The sequence below is a fragment of the Amblyraja radiata genome, chromosome 28 (assembly GCF_010909765.2).
Source record: "Amblyraja radiata isolate CabotCenter1 chromosome 28, sAmbRad1.1.pri, whole genome shotgun sequence".
Lineage (NCBI taxonomy): Eukaryota > Metazoa > Chordata > Chondrichthyes > Rajiformes > Rajidae > Amblyraja > Amblyraja radiata.
Window position 1 is genome coordinate 2,011,888 of NC_045983.1, and position 22,452 is coordinate 2,034,339.

Consider the following 22,452-nt stretch of genomic DNA (forward strand, 5'->3'; position numbering starts at 1 on the left):
TCACCAAGTGCTTCGAGAGGCTGGTCCTGGCACACCTCAAAAGCTGCCTACCCCCCACACTGGATCCCTATCAGTTTGCCTACCGCAAGAACAGGAGTACGGAGGATGCCATCTCAACGGCACTTCACTCCGCCCTCTCCCACCTCGACAACAGAGACACTTACGTAAGAATGCTGTTCATCGATTACAGCTCAGCATTCAATACCATTATAACATCAAAACTGATCACCAAACTCGGTAACCTGGGCATCGACCCCTCCCTCTGCAACTGGATACTGGACTTTCTAACCAACAGGCCCCAGTCTGTTAGGTTAGACAAGCACACCTCTTCAACCCTCACCCTGAACACCGGCGTTCCACAGGGCTGTGTGCTGAGCCCCCTCCTCTACTCCTTCTTCACCTATGACTGCACACCTGTACATGGTACTAACACCATCATCAAGTATGCAGATGATACAACGGTGATTGGCCTCATCAGCAACAACGATGAGTCGGCCTACAGGGAGGAGGTCCAGCACTTAGCAGCATGGTGCGCTGACAACAACCTGGCCCTTAACTCCAAGAAGACCAAGGAGCTCATTGTAGACTTCAGGAAGTCCAGGGGCGGCACGCAAACCCCCATCCACATTAACGGGACGGAGGTGGAACGTGTTTCTAGCTTCAGGTTCCTGGGAGTCAACATCTCCGATGACCTCTCTTGGACCCACAAAACCTCAACTCTGATCAAGAAGGCTCACCAGCGTCTCTTCTTCCTGAGGAGACTGAAGAAGGTCCATCTGTCTCCTCAGATCCTGGTGAACTTCTACCGCTGCACCATCGAGAGCATCCTTACCAACTGTATCACAGTATGGTATGGCAACTGCTCTGTCTCCGACCGGAAGGCATTGCAGAGGGTGGTGAAAATTGCCCAACGCATCACCGGTTCCTCGCTCCCCTCCATTGAGTCTGTCCAAAGCAAGCGTTGTCTGCGGAGGGCGCTCAGCATCGCCAAGGACTGCTCTCACCCCAACCATGGACTGTTTACCCTCCTACCATCCGGGAGGCGCTACAGGTCTCTCCGTTGCCGAACCAGCAGGTCCAGGAACAGCTTCTTCCCGGCGGCTGTCACTCTACTCAACAACGTACCTCGGTGACTGCCAATCAGCCCCCCCCCCCCCCCCCCACCCCCGGACACTTATTATTATTTATTCAAATCATTTGCTATGTCGCTCTTCCAGGGAGATGCTAAATGCATTTCGTTGTCTCTGTACTGTACACTGACAATGACAATTGAAATTGAATCTGAATCTGAATCTGAACTCTTATCTGCTTGCAAATAACCCATATCCCTCCATATCCATGTGCCAATCCTAAAGTCTCGAAAATGCTACTAGCGTATGTTTCAACCACTCCCCCCACCCCAGCAACAGGTTCCAGGCACTCTTTGCCCCTCTTACCATCTTGCAGAACTGCACACAGTACACCAAATGCAGCCTAACCAAAATCCTCATGACTTCCTGACTCTTATACTCAATGGCCCAATCTATGAAAACAAACATACCACATGCCTTCTTTACCAGGGTATCTACGTGTGTTGTCACTTTTAGAGAGTTATGGACTCAAGATCAGTCTGTACATCATTGCTTTTAAGGGTCTTGCCATTAATTGGTTATTTTCCCCTTGCGTTTGACCTCCCAAAGTGCAAATCCTCACAATTGCTTGGATTAAACTCCATCTGCCATTTCTCTAGCTATTTGTGTAGCTGATCTATATCCTGCTGTATACTTTAGCAGCCTTCGTCACAGACCTAGCAATCTTGGTGCCATCTGCAAACTTACTAAATAACCTGTCTATGTTTACATCAAAGTCATTATAGATCACAAACAGCACAGATCCCTGTGGAACTCCACTGGTCACTGACCTCCAGCCTGAATATTGACCTTTCACCGCAACCCTCTGTCTTCTATCAGTAAGCCAGTTCTGAATCCATATGATCACCTCACCATCTTGATCTTCTGGATCAGCCTACCCTGGGGGACCATACTGAAATCCATGTAGACAGCACCCACCTCCCTACCCTCATCGATCACCTTTGTCACCTCAAAAAACTCGATCAAGTTAGTAAAACACAACCTGCCGTGTACAAAGCCACGGGGTGACTGGCCCTAATTAACACATTCTCTTCCAATTGGGAGTAAATCCTATCCCAAAGAATCCTCTCCAAATGTTTCCCTACTGCTCATGTGAGACTTAACTGTCTATTTTATTTTTATTTTATTTAACCTTTATTTAACCAGGATAAGTCTCATTGAGATTAAAAATCTCTTTTACAAGAGAGTCCTGGCCAAGACAGGCAGCAGCACAGTTCCACAGTTACAGACAATAATTTTAAAAAAAAACAACAGAGAACATATAAATAGAGTCACAGTCAGATTCAAATTCAGCAGGGGTGTTAAAATTAACAGCAGACTCAGCAGAGCCTGGGCCTGGGTTAGGTTGAACATTCCCTGAAATCATATTTGTAAAACAAACAGACACAGTTAGAGACAGGAGGAGACGTGTGCTGCCATCTTGGATTTTTGCCACAGAAGATGTCGAGACGGTGCAGGTTTGGAATTCCTCCCACACCACACGAAAGCCAGACCGGCCCGGACAGCACCGGCGAGGCAGTAAGGGGGGGGGGGGGGGGGGGGGGGGGGCTGTTCTGGATGCAGGTGTCAAAGTCCAGAAAGATTTTCTCCCCTCTATAATTCCCTGGATTCTCCCCACTTCCTTTCTTAAATAAAGGAACAACATTAGCTACTCTCCAGTCCTCTGTGACCTTGCCTGAGGCTAGAGAAGACACAAAGATCTTCATCAAGGCTCCTGCAATCTAATCTCACGGCTCTCTCGATAACCTGGGATAGATGCCATCAGGTCCAGGGGATTTATCTACCTTCATGAAGCCAACACCACCTCCTGCTTGATCTCAAAGTGCCCTTGCATGTTAGTGTTCTCCACACTGACCTCACTGTCCTCCACGTCCTTCTCCTTGGTTAAAACAGATGAAAAGTAATAGGTTAGTACCTCACCTACATCCCTAGACTCCAAGCACAAATTCCTTCCTTTATCCTTGAGTGGTCCTCCCTTCTCTCTTGTTGTCTTCTTGTTTTTAATATGTATAAAAGGCTTCAGGATTTTCTTTAATCCGACTCGCCAAAGCCATTTGTGGCCCCCTTTGGCCCTTCTAATCGCCTGCTTGAGTTCTGTATATTCTTCAAAGGCCCTGTCTGAATATTCTTGACCTGTATATTCCTCAAAGGCTCCACCCTCGAAAACCTTGCATGCACTTCCTTTTTCTTTTTGAACAAATTTACAACATCTTTGATCAGCTAAGGTCCTTTACTCCCTCCTCCTTCCATACTGGTTGTGAACATGGATCAACGAGCCTTTCAACAACTCCCACCTGTCAGATGTGGACTTACCCATTAACAGTTGCTCCCAGTGTACAGCTGATATAAAATTTAATTGAAGCACTTTGCTCTTCATTTTGTTTCATGGGTTTTGACGACATTCTTGGATCAGAATAAATTGTCTTTTAGATGTGAAATTATTAACAGAGATTGGGAATTAGTGCTTCAACTGGGCATGTTAAAGTGAAGAATTTAGTGATGCAAAAATAAAAGACTCCAGACACTGGATGACTGAAATAAAACAGAAAATGCTGCAGATACACCGTGGGGAAAACAGCATCATGTATAGAAACAGAGAAGAACAAATGTTTAGGTATCAAGTACCAGAAGTGTCCAAAGCATTTTGTTCCTTCATGAACAAAAAAGTCCCAAACTAGTCGACCGATCTTGACGAGCAATTTCCCAACTGGAGTCCGCAGTACAGAGCGATCTCACTACAATTGCTCAACTGCAGTCCAGTGTTACACTCCTGCGGTCACACTGCACATCTACATCTGCAGTCCAGTGTTACACTCCTGCGATCACACTGCACATCTACAGCTGCAGTCCAGTGTTACACTCCTGCGGTCACACTGCACGTCTGCAGCTACAGTCCAGTGTTACACTCCTGCGATCACACTGCACGTCTCCAGCTGCAGTCCAGTGTTACACTCCAGCGATCACACTGCACGTCTCCAGCTGCAGTCCAGTGTTACACTCCTGCGATCACACTGCACGTCTCCAGCTGCAGTCCAGTGTTACACTCCTGCGATCACACTGCACGTCTCCAGCTGCAGTCCAGTGTTACACTCCTGCGATCACACTGCACGTCTCCAGCTGCAGTCCAGTGTTACACTCCTGCGATCACACTGCACGTCTCCAGCTGCAGTCCAGTGTTACACTCCTGCGATCACACTGCACGTCTCCAGCTGCAGTCCAGTGTTACACTCCTGCGATCACACTGCACGTCTCCAGCTGCAGTCCAATGTTACACTCCTGCGGTGCACGGCTGCACTCCACTGTAATGCACGCTGCAAGTTCCTCAACAATTCTGCTAAAGATACTGCCAGCTCAGCCTGTGTCTGCCAAGGCATGATTTGTCACACTTGTTTCAAATTGTAATTAAAACCTCAATCACATAATTCTCGCTAAATCTTACTTTGAAAATATGTCTCCAATTAGGCATCACATCAACATTCAAACAGAAGTAGAACTGGACAGAGTTGTGTTTTCGACATGTGCTGTTGAGTTGGGATGTGAATCCAGCAGCCTACCTCACTCAGGCTGTGTTGACCAGGGTGCTGAGATCACAGCCAGGCATCAAGGTGGCAATTCTCCACCACAGCCTGGCTGGCCAGCCTTTCGCTTTTTACATACTGATCACAAACAGGATTTAGCTTTTACCATTCCATGGTTTAAACAATTGTTCAAGAGTTACAAATGTCCGCATGTCATCTGGTGCGTCATTACCGACCTAAACAGTGGCTCTGGGCAGCACTGCGTGGTAGAGTTGCTGCCTTACAGCGGCAGAACCCGGCTTCCATCCTGACTATGTCTGCACGCAGTTGGTTTTCTCCAACATCTTCGGTTTCCTCCCACACTCCAAAGATGTACAGGTTTGCAGGTTAATTGGCTTGGTATAAGTGTAAATTCTCCCTAGTGTGTGTAGGACAGTGTTAATGTGCGGGGATCGCTTGTCGGCACAGACTCGGTGGGACGAAGGGCCTGTTTCCGCGATGTATTTCCAAACTAAACAAAACGTGAAAGGACACACTATGTACGAAGCTGGCTTCGTCTGCTGAAATAGCAGCCATGTCCTTCCATGACGGTTTGATAACATGTGGCCAGGCAGCACGCACTATGTTGATCATTTAACATTTGTGCAAAGATTCAGGAGGTTGAGTTTTCTTTGTTAACTTTCAGCTGTCAACAGCATCACCTGCAGTTGATGCATTTTAATATCTACCAGAACAATACACGCTGACAACAACATCACTCAATGAACTGCAAGTGTGGCACGAACACACCTATTATAAAATAACATATTCCGTTTCCTCAGATTCCTTTTTTAAAGCAGAAAAAAACACAAACTCCAGTAAAAATGTTGCTTAGAGCAGGGCAATATCTGAAATATGTAGTTACATACTGTAAGTTATGTACATTAAAGTGATCTCAGTCACTCATAGAAATATAGTCAGCAAGCTTATCTGACTGAGATAATATCCCATCTGGTTTGCATTTATGTTTAAATAGATAGAAACATATAACAATGTAGCACAGGAACAGGCTCTTCAGCCCACAATGTCTGCACCTACCATGTTGATTAAATCTGCCCACACATCTTCCATATCCTTTTATTTGCTGCCTGTTAGCTAGATGCAGGAAAAATGTTCCCAATGTGGGGCGAGTCCAGAGCCAGGGGCCACAGTCTTAGAATAAAGGGGAGGTCATTTAAGACTGAGGTGAGAAAAAACTTTTTCACCCAGAGAGTTGTGAATTTGTGGAATTCCCTGCCACAGGGGGCAGTGGAGGCTAAGTCACTGGATGGATTTAAGAGAGAGTTAGATAGAGCTTTAGGGGCTAGTGGAGTCAAGGGGTATGGGGAGAAGGCAGGCACGGGTTATTGATAGGGGACGATCAGCCATGATCACAATGAATGGCGGTGCTGGCTCGAAGGGCCGAATGGCCTCCTCCTGCACCGATTTTCTATGTTTATATGATTGTCCAAATATCTCCTAAATGCCCGCACCTGTCCCCCACTATCACCCTGAGCAACGGCACACCACAGGGCTGTGTACTAAGCCCCATGCTCTACTCCCTCTTCACTCACGACTGTGTTCCTGCATTCGACACCAACACCATCGTGAAGTTTGCAGACGACACAACAGTGATTGGGCTGATCACCAACGGTGATGAAACAAAATACAGAGCGGATGTGCAGAACCTGGCGGACTGGTGCGCACGTAACAACTTGTCACTAAACACCTCCAAGACCAAGGAGCTGATTATTGACTTCAGGAGGTCCCATAATGGAGAATACGCCCCAATCTCCATTTACGGGGAAAGTGTGGAGAGAGTGTCCAGCTTTAAGTTTCTGGGCACTCACATTTCAGAGGACCTCACATGGTCCACCAACACCGCTGCGCTGGTCAAGAAGGCACAGCAACGACTGTTCTTCCTGAGGACATTAAAAAAGACTGGTCTGCCCCAACAGCTGCTGACAACCTTCTACCGCTGCACCACAGAGAGCATATTAACGTATGGCATCTCTGTGTGGTATCTCAGCTGCACGGAGGCGGAGAGGAGAGCTCTTCAGCGCGTCGTCCACAGAGCGCAGAGGCTTATTGGGACACAGCTACCAGCCTTGGAGGGCATCTACCACACACGGTGCCTCAGGAAGGCCGTCAGCATCCATAAAGACTCCTCACACCCTTGTAATGGACTGTTTGAACTACTTCCCTCCGGCAGACGTTACAAGGCCTTCTACACCCGAACCTCCAGACTCAGAAACAGCTTCATTCCCAGAGCTCTAGCGGCTCTGAACCGGCACTGCTGAGTGCCCCCCATCCCCCCTGGACTGTCTCCCTCGAATGGTCACGTCGCACAGTTTATTTATTTATTTTATTGTTTTTGACATCGGTGGGAAGCTGCATACTAAATGACAATAAAAGATATTATTATTATTATTATTATTATTATCCCTGGCAGCTCGTCACAGGTATCCCCCACTCTCAGTGTAGAAAAACTTGCCTCACCCATCTCCTTTATACTTTCTTCCTCTCATTTTGAACCGGTGCTCTTTTGGAAACATAGAATATAGGTGCAGGAGCAAGCCAGCACTGTCATTCAATATGACCATGGCTGATCATCCAAAATCTACCCCTTTCATACTTTCTCCCCATGTCCCTTGATTCCATTAGCCCAAAGAGCTATATCTAACTCTCTCTTGAATACATCCAGTGAATTGGCCTCCATTGCCTCATGTGGCAAAGAATTCCACAGATTCACAACTTTTTGGGTGAAAAGGTTTTTCCTCATCTCAGTCCAAAATGGCCTATCCCTTATTCTTAAACTGTGGCCCCTGGTTCTCGACTCCCTCAACATCGGGAACACTGTTCCTGCATCCAGGGTGTCCAATCCCTTAAGAATGTTATATGTTTCTATAAGATCCCCTCTCATCCTAAATTCCAGTGAATATAAGCCCAGTCGATCCATTCTTTCATCATATGACAGTCCCGCAATCCCGGGAATTAACTTGGTGAACCAACGCTGCACTCCCTCAATAGCAAGAATATCCTTCCTCAAATTAGGAGACCAAAACTGCACACAATACTCCAGGTGTGGTCTCACCAGGGTCCTGTAAACTGCAGTACGACCTCCTTGCTCCTGTAGTCAATTCCTCTCGTTATGAAGGCCAACATGCCATTTGCTTTCTTCACTGCCTGCTGTACCTGCATGCTTTCTTTCAGTGTTCAAAAGGGAACTGCAGATGCTGGAATATCGAAGGTACACAAAAATGCCCGCTGAGTTTCCCCAGCAATTTTGTGTGCTTTCTTTCAGTGACTGATCTACAAGGATACCCAGGTCTCGTTGCACCTCCCCTTTTCCTAATCTGACACCATTCAGATAATAATCTGCCTTCTTATTCTTGCCACCAAAGTGGATGACCTCACATTTATCCTCATTATACTGCATTTCCATCTGGGGGAAGAAGACTCTGACTATATCTATGTTTCTCATAATGTTATTAACTTCTATCAAGTCAGTTTCAATCTCCAGAGAAATCAATCTAAGTATTCCCATCCTCTCCTTACAGGCAACATCCTGGTCAACCTCTTCTAAGCTTCCACATCCTTCCCAATGTTGCGTTAATGTCCCTTTAGTATTACTAAAAATTAAATTCCAAATAAGGATAAATATTTACCAGTTCACATTTCTGGAATTGAGCCAGTAGGCTGTGAACTTTGCGTGAGCTGATTGAAATGGATTTTTGATCTTAATCGGTTTTTAAATTTGACTGTTTTAAGCATTGGCTCCTCCCAAGAGAGCAAAAAAAAATCTTAAAAAGGAAAAAGATACAACAACAGAGAACACTCAGCAAAAAGTAAAATGATCGAAAGTGTTGACAACATCTTTAATGCGTTTTATGCAGCAACTATTCAACACATCCCTTACTGCTGGCCTTACATATGTAACAGCTAATACTGAAGCTGGAAGTTCCAGAACTTTACACTTTACTCTAGATATACAGCATGGAAACTGGCCCTTCGGCCCACCGAGTCCTCGCTGACCAGTCATTTACAAAATCCAATTAACCTACAAACCTGTACGTCTTCGATGTGTGGGAGAAAACAGGAACACCTGGAGAAACGCACACGGTCACGGGGAGAACATACAAACTCCGTACAGGCAGCACCCGTAGTCAGGATGGAACCCGGGTCTCGGGCACTGTAAGGCAGCAATTCTACCGCTGCGCCACCGTGCCGCTCCGGATCTTCTTGAGAAGATCAACTATTATCAGGTCTATGACTATATTGCAGGATGCTTCATGTTATTTTGCAGAAAAAGATGAGGAAACCGAGGCACTAAATGCTTAATTTCCAGCTAACCACTGAACTTCTTCTGACTGGTGACATTGGCAGTTTGCAGTTCAGACATTATCAGTATTGAACGTTGTTACGCTCCACAGAAACTATTTTCTAAGTTTTCAGAACTAAAGTGTGTTAGAACAATTTGCACAGTACTTTCTTTCCCTTTGCAATTTCCTGGGGAATAAATCCTCTGCCACTCATGTTTTCACCACATGTTTCATTCATCTGCTGCCGAATCCCTAGGCCCATTGTTATCAAAAGCACATTTCAGCAGCCCAGTGGTTTTAGCTGATGCTAATCATAACCTGAGGCGAGCGCTTGGCCCCATTTCCAAGGGCAGTGAAGATATTCAGAATGAAAAAAGAAATTCTATTCTGCCTTCCTTTATGTTCAGAAAATGCACCGCTCCGTATTCATGAATTTCATGAATGAAATTTCAGACCATTAAACTTCAAGAATTTTCTTCATTGCTTTTGTGTTATTTGCTCTTAAATATTCCAACAACTGCAGTAAACAATGTAAAAGTTTGTTTATGTAATGAGCAAATATCATTCTCGCATTCAGCGTCAAATGAAGTCGTAAAAATCTGTAAATTGAAAATTTAGAGGCTATCCTAATGTAATAATCTGAATAAATGTTTATGGCTAGTGCTTTTTAGTTCTAAAGTCTGAATCTGTTACATAGAAACATAGAAATTGGGTGCAGGAGTAGGCCATTCGGCCCTTCGAGCCTGCACCGCCATTCAATATGATCATGGCTGATCATCCAACTCAGTATCCCGTACCTGCCTTCTCTCCATACCCTCTGATCCCCTTAGCCACAAGGGCCACATCTAACTTCTTCTTAAATATAGCCAATGAACTGGCCTCGACTACCCTCTGTGGCAGAGAGTTCCAGAGATTCACCACTCTCTGTGTGAAAAAAGTTCTTCTCATCTCGGTTTTAAAGGATTTCCCCCTTATCCTTAAGCTGTGACCCCTTGTCCTGGACTTCCCCAACATCGGGAGCAATCTTCCTGCATCTAGCCTGTCCAACCCCTTAAGAATTTTGTAAGTTTCTATAAGATCCCCTCTCAATCTCCTAAATTCTAGAGAGTATAAACCAAGTCTATCCAGTCTTTCTTCATAAGACAGTCCTGACATCCCAGGAATCAATCAATTACCTCAGACAACAATCCTAATCAGTAGTTCATAAGTTATAGGCGCAGAATTTGGCCATTCGGCCCATCAAGTCTACTCTGCCATTCAATCATGGATGATTTATCTTTCCCTCTCAACCCCATTCTCCTGCCTTCGTCATTTAACCCCTGACGCCCTTACTAATCACAAATCTGTCAATCTCTGATTTTAAAATATCCATTGACTGCCTCCACAGCCTTCTGTGGCAATGAATTCTACAGATTCACCACCCTCTGACTATAGAAATTCCTTCTTATCTCCTTTCTTAAGGTGTGTCCTTTTATTCTGAGACTGTGGCCTTTGGTTCTAGATTCGCCCACTAGTGGAAACATCCACTCCACATTCACTCTATCCAGGCCTTTCACTATTCGGTAAGTTTCAATGAGGTCCCCCCCTCATCTTTCTAAACTCCAGCGAGTACAGGCCAACATCAAATGTTCATCATTGTTAACCCAATCATTCCTAGGATCATTCTCGTAAATTCTTGGGATTGTTCTTGTAAATGATCACACATTTTAATAAGCTCAATCTAGAAGATGCTGTTCACAAGTTCACGTTATAGGAGTAGAATTAGGCCATTTGGCCCATTGCGTCTACTCCGCCATTCAATCATGGATGATCTCTGCCTCCTAATCCCATTTTCCTGCATTATCTACATATCCCTTGACACTTGTTCTAATCAAGTTTGTCTATCTCTGCCTTAAAAATATCCACTGACTTGGCTTCACAAGCCCTCTGTGGCAATGAGTTCCACAGGTTAACTATCCTCTGACTAAAGAAGTTCCTCCTCATCTCCTTTCTAAAAGAGCGCCCTTTAGTTCTGTGGCTATGAGCTCTGGTCCTAGACTCTCCCACCAGTGGAAACATCCTCTCCGCATCCACTCTATCTATGCCTTTCATTATTCTGCAAGTTTCAATGAGGTCCCCAACCCACTCATTCCTGCAATCATTCCTGTCTTTAAGGAATACTGGTAACTCGGAGTGAATGAGGACTTGGGACAGAGCATAGGATACCAAGACAACCTCTTACTTGCCTGAACATGATCCATCTTCCTCCATTCCGTGCATATCAATGTGCCTATCTAAAATGCTCTTAGACACCACTATTGTGTCTGTCTCCAACATCATCCCAGGCAGTGCCTTCCAAGCCCCCATCACTCTCTGGGTAAAAAAACCTGCCGCGCACATCCCCAATAAACTTTCCACCTCTCATCTTATAGCCCTAGTGTTGGACATTTCCACCCTGAGAAAAAGGTTCTGACTGTTTACACTATCCTCTCCTAATTCCAGGCACCCACCAATCTATGTGTAAAAAAACTTGTTCTGCACATCTCCTTTACACTTTGCCCCCTCTTACCTTAAAGCTATTCCTTCTAGTCTTTGACCTTTCCATACTGGGAAAAGGGTTCTGACTGTCTACACAATCGACCCCCGCCTCACATATAGTTCAGTAATTAATTAGTATTTGAGAAGTTTACTGATTTTAATTCCATCTAACATTATTGAAAGTATTTTAAAGACTGTAAAATTCAGCCTAACAACTTTCAATAGATATAAAATGAATACCTTGTTTGAACCTTTATAATAGGAGAAGGAATCAGAATCAACAAAAACAACTCAATGCTCCAGCATTTAAGCTGCTGCTAATATTTTCATGGTGGTGGGATAATCTGGTGTTTAAAAATGATCATAGAGTCATACAGCGTAAAACAAGCCCTTCAGCCCAACTTACCCTTGGTGTCCAAGATGTCCCATCTATGCTTGTCTCACCTGCCCACATTTAGCCCATATTCATCAAAACTGTTCCAATTGACGTATCTATCCAAGGACCCGTTACAATGCTGAATGTCTCTATAAATCTATAACACGAGAGTAATCCGCTGCACTCTGCATCATGACCTGCACTGCCCCATCTCAATTTACTGCTGAAACCTCTCTTGATTTGCCTCCTCCTGCGGTATTCTTTGTCAGCCTCCATACTCCAGATATCAGTACATATTCTACCCTTGCCTCATCACGCTGTATAGGCTCTGCATTGTTCAACCCAATTTTGTAAACTCCTCGCCTTGTTCTGCAAGTTCTCTTAATGATGGGCAGCACGGTGGCGCAGCGGTAGAGTTGCTGCCTTACAGCGCCAGATACCCGGGTTTAATTCTGACTACAGATGCTGTTAGTGCGGAGTTTGTACATTCTCCCTGTAACCTGCATGGGTTTTCTCCAAGTGCTCAGATTTCCTCCCACACTCCAAAGGCGTGCAGGTTTGTAGGCTAATTGGCTTTGGTAAAGATTGTAAACTGTCCCTAGTGTGTGTAGGGTAGTGTTAGTGTACAGGGATCGCTGGTCGACGGCCAAAGTGCCTGTTTCCACGCTGTACAGTGCCCTCCATAATGTTTGGGACAAAGGCCCGTTATTTATTTATTTGCCTCTGTACTCCACAATTTGAGATTTGTAATAGAAAAAATCACATGTGGTTAAAGTGCATTGACAGATTTTATTAAAGGCGATTTTTATACATTTTGTTTTCACAATGTAGAAATGACAGCTGTGTTTATACACAGTCCCCCCATTTCAGGGCACCATAATGTTTGGGACACATGGCTTCACAAGTGTTTGTAATTGCTCAGGTGAGTTTAAATGCCTCCTTAATGCAGGTATAAGAGAGCTCTCAGCACCTAGTCTTTCCTCCACTTTCCATCATAAACTTTTATTGCTGTTTATCAATATGAGGACCAAAGTTGTGCCAATGAAAGTCAAATAAGCCATTATGAGACTGAGAAACAAGAATAAAACTGTTAGAGACATCAGCCAAACCTTAGGCTTACCAAAATCAACTGTTTAGAATATCATTAAGAAGAAAGAGAACACTGGTGAGCTTATTACTCGCAAAGGGACTGGCAGGCCAAGGAAGACCTCCACAGCTGATGACAGAAGAATTATCTTTAATGAAAAAATCCCAAACACCTGTCCGACAGATCAGAAACACTCTTCAGGAGTCAGGTGTGGATTTGTCAATGACCACTGTCTGCAGAAGACTTCAAGAACAGAAATACAGAGACTACACTGCAAGACGCAAACCACTGGTTAGCCGCAAAAATAGGATGGCTGGGTTACAGTTTGCCAAGAAGTACTTAAAAGAGCAACCACAGTTCTGGAAAAAGGTCTTGTAGACAGATGAGACGAAGATTATATCAGTGATGGCAAGAGCAAAGTATGGAGGAGAGAAGGAACTGCCCAAGATCCAAAGCATACCACCTCATCTGTGAAACACGGTGGTGGGGGTGTTATGGCCTGGGCATGTATGGCTGCTGAAGGTACTGGCTCACTTATCTTCATTACAATACAATACCTTTTATTTATCATTTGAACCTCACATGAGGTTCAAACGAAATTTGGTTTCTGCAGCCATACAAAAAAAGAACCAAGACACACACCAACACAATTCAATTCACATAAACATCCATCACAGTGAGTCTCCTCCTCACTGTGATGGAAGGCAAAGACTTGTCTCTCCCCTGCTCTCCATCCCCCTCCCGAAGTCGAGGTCAAAGCCCCCGGCGGGCGCTAGCAAGTCCGCGGCCACTCAAAGCCACGCCGGGCGATGTAAGGCCCTGCCCCGGGTCTTGATGTTGGAGCCCCCGGCGGGCGCTAGCAAGTCCGTGGCAATATACAGCCGCGCCGGGCGTTGTAAGGCCCCCCTCCAGGTCACTCTCAACCCCGCAATTCGGGCGGGAGAAGTCGCCGCTGCCGGTGCCCCACAAAGCAGTCTCCCACCGGGGACCCGCGGGCTCCCGGTGTCACCATCCACCGGAGTCATTGATGATACAACTGCTGATGGTGGTAGCATAATGAATTCTGAAGTGTATAGACACATCCTATCTGCTCAAGTTCAAACAAATGCCTCAAAATTCATTGGCCGGCGGTTCATTCTCCAGCAAGACAATGATCCCAAACATACTGCTAAAGCAACAAAGGAGTTTTTCAAAGCTAAAAAATGGTAAATTCTTGAGTGGCCAAGTCAATCACCCGATCTGAACCCAATTGAGCATGCCTTTTATATGCTGAAGAGAAAACTGAAGGGTACTAGCCCCCAAAACAAGCATATGCTAAAGATGGCTGCAATACCATTATCCATTTTGGTGGCAAAAACAGGAAAGCAGACTATTATCTAAATGGTGGCCGACTAGGAAAAGGGGAGATGCAGCGAGACCTGGGTGTCATGGTACACCAGTCATTGAAAGTGGGCATGCAGGTGCAGCAGGCAGTGAAGAAAGCGAATGGTATGTTAGCTTTCATAGCAAAAGGATTTGAGTATAGGAGCAGGGAGGTTCTACTGCAGTTGTACAGGGTCTTGGTGAGACCACACCTGGAGTATTGCGTACAGTTTTGGTCTCCAAATCTGAGGAAGGACATTATTGCCATAGAGGGAGTGCAGAGAAGGTTCACCAGACTGATTCCTGGGATGTCAGGACTGTCTTATGAAGAAAGACTGGATAGACTTGGTTTATACTCTCTAGAATTTAGGAGATTGAGAGGGGATCTTATAGAAACGTACAAAATTCTTAAGGGGTTGGACAGGCTAGATGCAGGAAGATTGCTCCCGATGTTGGGGAAGTCCAGGACAAGGGGTCACAGCTTAAGGATAAGGGGGAAATCCTTTAAAACCGAGATGAGAAGAACTTTTTCACACAGAGAGTGGTGAATCTCTGGAACTCCCTGCCACAAAGGGTAGTCGAGGCCAGTTCATTGGCTATATTTAAGAGGGAGTTAGATGTGGCCCTTGTGGCTAAGGGGATCAGAGGGTATGGAGAGAAGGCAGGTACGGGATACTGAGTTGGATGATCAGCCATGATCATATTGAATGGCGGTGCAGGCTCGAAGGGCCGAATGGCCTACTCCTGCACCTAATTTCTATGTTTCTATGTTTCTATACAGGCCTGGCAGAGCATCACCAGAGAAGACACCCAGCAACTGTTGATGTCCATGAATCGCAGACTTCAAGCAGTCATTGCATGCAAAGGATATGCAACAAAATACTAAACGTGACTACTTTCATTTACATGACATTGCTGTGTCCCAAACATTATGGTGCCCTGAAATGGGGGGACTGTGTATAAACACTGCTGTAATTTCTACATGGTGAAACCAAAATGTATAAAAATAGCCTTTATTAAAATCTGACAATGTGCACTTTAACCACATGTGATTTTTTTATTACAAATCTCAAATTGTGGAGTAGAAGCAAATAAATAAATGATGGGTCTTTGTCCCAAACATTATGGAGACAATAGACAATTGACAAAAGGTGCATGAGTAGGCCATTCGGCCCTTCGAGCCAGCACCGCCATTCAATGTGATCATGGCTGATCACTGTATGTCTAGACGTATGGCAGTGTATCTCTAAACTAAACTATGGCTGTCTTTGGCATTCACGGTCCCTTCCAGCATGGAAACAAGATTATGATTGTTGTTATATTTGTATCCCCACACATTGATAATGTCATCAACCCTACTTCTCCTATCACTGTTTAATATCCTGCTCAAATTGGTGAAGCATTTTGGGACATTCCAGAATTGGAATTATAAATATGTTTCGTAATGACATGTAGACAAGTGCAGAACATCACGTTTAAATGCCTCAGCTCCTCAACCTAATTACTGGGAAATCCCTCTGCGCAAATCAACTATACGTATTTATCTGTCAAAACACCAAAGATGACTTTAGAACATAGAACAGTGTAGCACAATGTCTGTGCTGAAAATGATGCCATGACCATCACATCCACCCGCACATAACCTATATCCCTCGATATCCATGTTCCGATCCAAGTCTTTTCAATGCCACTAAATCATCTGCTTCAACCACCACCCCCGGCAGCACGTTCCAGGCACTCACCATCCTGTGTGCAGAAATCTTGCCCCGCACATCTCGTTTACACTATGCCCTCACCTTAAACTTATGCCCTCTAGTACTTGATTTTTCCATCCTGGGAAAGATTTTGATTGTCTACCCAATATATGTCTCTCATCATTTTATATACTTCCATCATGTCTCCCCGCAACATCCGGTATTCCAGAGAAAACAATCCATCTATCCAATGTCTCCTTGTAGCTAATGCCCATCCATCCTCTCCCTGAAGCCTTCTGCTTCAGCCATCATTCTGGTAACCCTCCTTTGCACCCTCTACAAAGCCTCCACATTCTTCCTGCAATGGGGCGATCAGAACTGCACCCAATACTCCCAATGCGGCCAGACCATAAAAAGGCATCATAACTTCCTGACTCTTATACTCAATGCTCTGAACCACGAAAGCAAGCACACCATATGCCTTCTTTACCACTCAATCTACTCCTGTTGCTGCTTTCAGGGAGTAATGGACATAGAACCCACAAACTGGCTTTCAAAAAAATGTGAAAGAAAGGCACAAAGTGCTGGAATAACTCAGTGGGTCAGGCAGCATCCCTGGAGTCAGTCTGAAGAGGTTCCTGACCCAGAACGCCACTTATCGTTGCTCCCCAGGGATGCTGCCTGACCCGCTGAGTTACTCCAGCACTTTGTGTCTTTCTTTCTCCGTATCCCGTTGAATACGTTGAGACAGCCTGTCCCATAGTCTGCAGCCCCAGCAATCTTGGTGTCATCTGCAAATTTACTAACCATCCCGTCAACGTTTACATCCGTCATTGATATATATCACAATCAGCAACGGTCCCAGTACAGATCCCTGCAGAACTCTACTAGTCACAGACCGCCAGTCTGTATATTGTCCTTCCACCACAACCCGCTATCAGTAAGCCAGTTCCAAGTCCATACGGCCAAGTCACTATTAATCCCGCGTATTTTATTCTTCTGGATCAGCCTCCCACGGGGGATTTAAATCCATGTAGCTAACATCCACCGCCCTACTTTAAAAAGGGTGGCATTTCATGTACACACCCTGAATACCTCTCTTTATCCGGGATAATTCTTCATGTTCAACATTACAGGCAATGAAATGATAAAAATGTGTTTTGTACTTGCAAATGCCTTCGTTTGAACCTTGAGTGTTGCAAACGCAGCTTCATGTGAGAACTAGGGCTGGACTACTGAGCTCTGGGTGATCTTGGTTCTGCAGCGCAGTCATCTTAAGTCATCATTAATTCTGAATATTTTGTTAATCTCCCACAGGATGTTTATAGCACTGAGGTGCCACACTGCAGTGGGAATGATTGAGAAAAACGTCAGAGCAATGTTGTGGCCTCGTTTGACATCTCTCCTCACTGAGATGGGGTTTGTAGTAAACCCCGCTGTCAGCAATATGACTTGTATGCTATCAAGTAGATGATTGCAACATTCTGTGGGCAGTCACAATTAAACTTTCTATCCACATTTTCAGTCGCTTTTATACATGGCCGTTGGTTCTGATGCCAAACCCTTCATGAGGTTTCATAAAACATGCAAACATACAGCACAGGGACAGGTCCTTTGGCGCACAATGTCTGAGACAACAAAGTGTCCCAGAATGTGGTGATGACTTCAATGATCCATTTGGTTGCTGAGTGATTACTCAGCTGAAAAGGACAACTTATATCCACAAGAGTAAGCGTCAGAAACAGGCCGTTAGGCCCACCACAAAGTATGACCACAAAGTACCCATCTACACGTATGATAAACCCACCACCCTTGACTGGGCTTGAAGTCGATCACCTTGGCAAATGCTCGTCTAGACACTTCTCAAGTGCTGTCAGGGACTGTGCTTCCACAACTCTCTCAAGCACCGTGTTGCAGGTACTCACCACTCTGAGTGAAGAAGGTCTCCCTAAGACCTCCTCTAAATCTCTTCCCCATAACAACACCTGATATGGGGAAAGATTTCCTGCAGTCTATACCCCTCATCATTTTATTGAACATTGAACAGTTCAGCCCAAGAATGGGTCCTTCGGTACACAATGTTTGAGATGAACAAGACGCCTTATTGTGCCTGATCTCATCTGCCTGTACATGATCCATATCCATCTATTACTTGCACTTTCATATGGCTATCTAACAACCTTTTAAATGCCACTATTGTATCTGCCTCCACCACCACGCCTGGCAATGCTTTCTCCATAAAAAAACACCTCCAATCCTGCACACCTCCAATCAACTTTGAGGTGAGGCGACTCCGGACTGTCAAAGCTGCCACAGCCAGACATAAAAACAGTTTTTATCCACGAGTTGTTGCATTATTCAACAGCCTAAAATCTGTAGCCTTCCTTTGATCTGGTATTTCGTTGGTTCGCATGCTTCATCAATGGAATTTTATCATTAATGTTTTATTATTATTAATGTTTAGTGTTTTCTGAGTCATTCGTAACTGTCACTGTATGCCATGTTGTTACTTGTGGGCGGAGCATCAAGGCAAATTCCTTGTATGTGAATACTTGGCCAATAAACTTACTAACTTAACTTACTTACTTACATTGCCCTCTAGTGCTGGACAATTCCATGCTGGGAAGAAGGTTCTGACTATCTACCCTTTCTATTCCTCTCATCATTTTATATACTTCTATCAAGTCTGATGTTCCGGAGAAAACAATCTAGGTCTATCCAACCTTTCGCTGTAGCTGAAACCTCTAATACAGGCAACATTCTGGTAAAGCTCCTCTGCACCTTCTCCAAAGTGGCAACATCTTTCCTGTAATGGGGCGACCGGTACTGCACGTGATACTCCAAAGACCTCAACATGTCCTCAATCCACGGAGAGCAGACCCAGTCTCTGAGTCTCTCCTCATAACCTCTGGAATATCTTGGTGAATTTCCTCTGCTCCCTCTCAAAAGCTATCACATCATTCTTATCATGAAGTGATCAGAACTACACACAATCTCCAGCTGAGGTCTGACTAATGTTTTATAAAATGTGTATGAAGAAACTGTAGATGCTGGTTTAAATCGAAGATAAGTCCGTCTGAAGAAGGGCCTCGACCCAAAACGTCACCTATTCCTTCTCTCCAGTGATGCTGCCTGTCCCGCGGAGTTACTCCAACATTTTGTGTCTATCTTTAATGTTTTATAAAGTTGAAGCATAACCTCCTTCATCTTGTATTCAACGAGCTGATGAATGACGCCCAGCACCCGATGTGCCTGCTTAACCAAATTATCCACCTGCGATGCATCTTCAAATATATTTGGACTTGCACCCCAAGGACACCCCGTTCTTCAGCACACTCCAGGACCGGACCATTCGTGGTATGTCCTAGCCCCATTAGTACTCTTAAAATGCACCACCCCATTTCTTAGACCATCTCACCAACACATTAAATTCAACCTGTAGCCTAAGCTTCCCCCCCCCCACCCAGTTTCTACAACTCCAACAATCTTCAAGACATCTGTGATCTTACTGATCATCCTACATTCACAATCAGTCAAAGTATTGAGTATATTTGTTGGGAGGTCATGTTGCAGTTTTATGAGACGTTGGTTAGGCCGCATTTAGAGTATTGTGTTTAGTTCTGGGCACCATATTATAGGAAAGATGCTGCTACGTTGGAAAGGGTACAGAGAAGATTGACGAGGATGTGGCTAGGACTCGAGGGCAGTGCTTCCACACCTCAAAAAAAAAATTCCTTAAATAGAATCCCAAATTTCCTGGAATTTGGTATTTCCTGAAATTTCCAAAATTGAAGCCTAATGTAGGGGGCGCTGCTCTGTGCAGCAGCCATGTCATGCAGCTCGTCAGTTTTTCAACCTTTTTTTATTTTTTTAGTATGTTTTAAAGTCTGTATTTAATGTTTCTTTGTGTGTTTTATGTGGGGGGTGGTGTGGGGGGGTGAGGGGGAAACCGCTTTGGTCGCCTCCTCCATGGAGAGGCGACTTTTTCCAGGTCGCCTCCCCCGTGGCCTAACATCAAGGATCGACGCGGCCTTTCCCGGAGACACGCCCGGGGCTTCAGCAGCGGGCGCAGCGTGGACTCTCGTTGTGGAGCGGGTGAGCCCTCGCTGGGGCTCGCTAGAGGGGAGCGCTCCGTTTCGCTGACCCGGGGCAGCCGGCAGCCTGAAGTCGCAGCCTGAAGCCGCGGTCTGCAGAGCTCCAGCTGGTGCGGCGTCTACAGCCCGGGATCTCACGTTGGGGACCCGGGGGAAGAAGAAGCCATCACTGCCGGCCCGCGGCCGACTTCTACCGCGGGGCCGGCATGGACTTACCATCACCCCTGGAGGGGAGCTTCGACCGCCGGCCCTGCAGTCTACGGTGCTTCTGGCTGCGGCGGGGACTTTAAATCTCGACCGCCGGCCTGCGGCCTACAACAACTTAAAGCCGCGGTCTCCGGTGAGGAAGAGCCGATCCTGGACTGATTCTGGACTCTGGTCCTGACCACGGGGGGGAAATGGAGGAGGACTGGACAAATGTTGTGCCTTCCACCACAGTGATGAATGCTGTGGTGGATGTTTGTGTTACAGTTTTATTGTGGTTGTGTGTTCTTTATTATTGTATCGCTGCAGACAACCCAAATTTCCACCAGCCTGGCTGTGTGGCAATAAATTATATCTAATCTAAATTATATCTAAATGCTTCCTGCGCGCTATTTGTTGTTGTTTTTTCTCGCGGGCACACATCAACAACACAAAGAAGAACAAGGCAAAACAGATCGATGTAACTACACCGTATCTGCCTGCTTCTGTTACTCACTTGTACAGTGTTATGCAAGGCAGCTTTCCTTGCCTCCAACAGCTTTCGTTGTCTTTGTTTTTTCAAACTGCTCTCATGTGTCTCTGCTCTCTCTCCCTCTCTCTCTCCATCCCTCCCTTCCTCTCCTTCCCTCGCTCCCTCTCCCTCCCTCCCGCTCTCCTCCCCCCTTCCCTCCCTCCCTCTCTCTCCCTCCCCCTCTCTCCCCTCTCTCTCTCCCCCTCCCTTTCCCTTCCACCTTATCTCCCCCCTTCCTTTTTTTCTCTCCCTCCCTCCCTCTCTTATTCCCTCCCTCTCTTATTCCCTCCCTCTCTCGCTCCCCCTCCCTCTCTCCCTCTCTCCACCCCTCCCTCACTCCCTCTCGGCCCCTTGAGCCGTTCTGTAAGATCAAGGCCAATCCCAATGTAACTGCAATCCCACAGCTCACTGGTAACTTTTCACCACTAGGCTTATCCAGAATTCTACCACTCCCTAAAAAATAATCAAAGCCTCAACTTCCACTAAGAACAAGAATTCCAAAGACTCATTGTTATACGAGAATTTTCCCGAACAGTCTGTGACCCACAGCGCTGTGTCCATAGTGCTATGTTTAAAGCCCATAGCGCTGCAGCCAACAGCTCTTTGTTTAAATTCCCACACGTTAAACTGGCAGCGCTCTGTTTAAATCTTTGAGCGCCAAACAGGCGGTGCTGTGTGTATTACCTTTACACCCCTTCGCGGGCCGGATGCGGAAATTTACCAAAATTATTCAATTTCCCTAAAATCACACGAAGACAACCTGAATTTCCTGAAGTTCAGGTAATTTTCTTCAAAGTGGAAACACTGCTCAAGGGCCAAAACTATAGGGAGAGGTTGAGCAGGCTAGTACTCGATTCCCTGGAGTGCAGAATGAAGAGGGGTGATCTTATAGAGGTGTATAAAATCATGAGAGCAATACATCGGGTAGACGCACATAGTCTCTTCTCAGAGTAGGGGAATCAAGAATGAGAGGACATAGGTTTAAGGTGAAGGGGAAATAATTTACAGGAATCTGAGGGGCAACTTTTTCATACTTGGTGTATGGAACGAGCTGCCGGAGGAGGTAGTTGAGGCAGGAACTATCACAATGTTTAAGAAGCAATTAGACAGGTACATGGATAGGACAGCTTTAGAGGGTACTAGACCAGGGGGGGGGTGGGGGGGCGGCGGCATGCGACGTGACACACACACTAACCACCTCCCACACACACACTAACTACCCCCTGCACACACACACTAACTACCCCCCTTGATATTATATTAATATTATTCATTTGCTCCTTTTACCCATAACCGCCCTATCCACTGATGCATAAGCCCCCAACTCGCTGGCATGTTTTGAGAGCCATGGGGGTAGAGAGTGAGGGCAGATAGAGAGGGGAGGAGAGAGAGGTAGAGAGGGGGGTGTTGACGTAACTCGGCCTTGCGACACCCGCAGCCGTTGATAACTGCCAGCTGACAACAGCCCTTTAAAGCCGCTAAGGCAAGACGCGTTCGCCCAGGAGCGTGCGTTCACAGCAAAGAAGCACTCTGGAAACCCACCGCTGGAATGTGCGCGCAGGGGGTGGGAGGTGCGAGCAGGCGGGTGGGGCTTCAGGCGGGAGAAAGTTCAGCGGAAC

The 22,452-nt window shown here is 45.7% G+C and overlaps 1 protein-coding gene and 1 long non-coding RNA gene across 2 annotated transcripts in view; one reads left to right on the top strand and one right to left on the bottom strand.

Annotated features, from left to right (window-relative positions):
• Window positions 1-22,452, bottom strand: part of cux1 (cut like homeobox 1) — a 445,449-nt gene that overhangs the window by 85,947 nt on the left and 337,050 nt on the right. The window lies entirely within an intron of this gene.
• LOC116988721 lies at window positions 5,059-16,408 on the top strand. The gene is made up of 3 exons (XR_004416050.1): window positions 5,059-5,069; window positions 5,117-5,121; window positions 16,330-16,408. It is a non-coding gene; the product is annotated as an uncharacterized LOC116988721 (long non-coding RNA).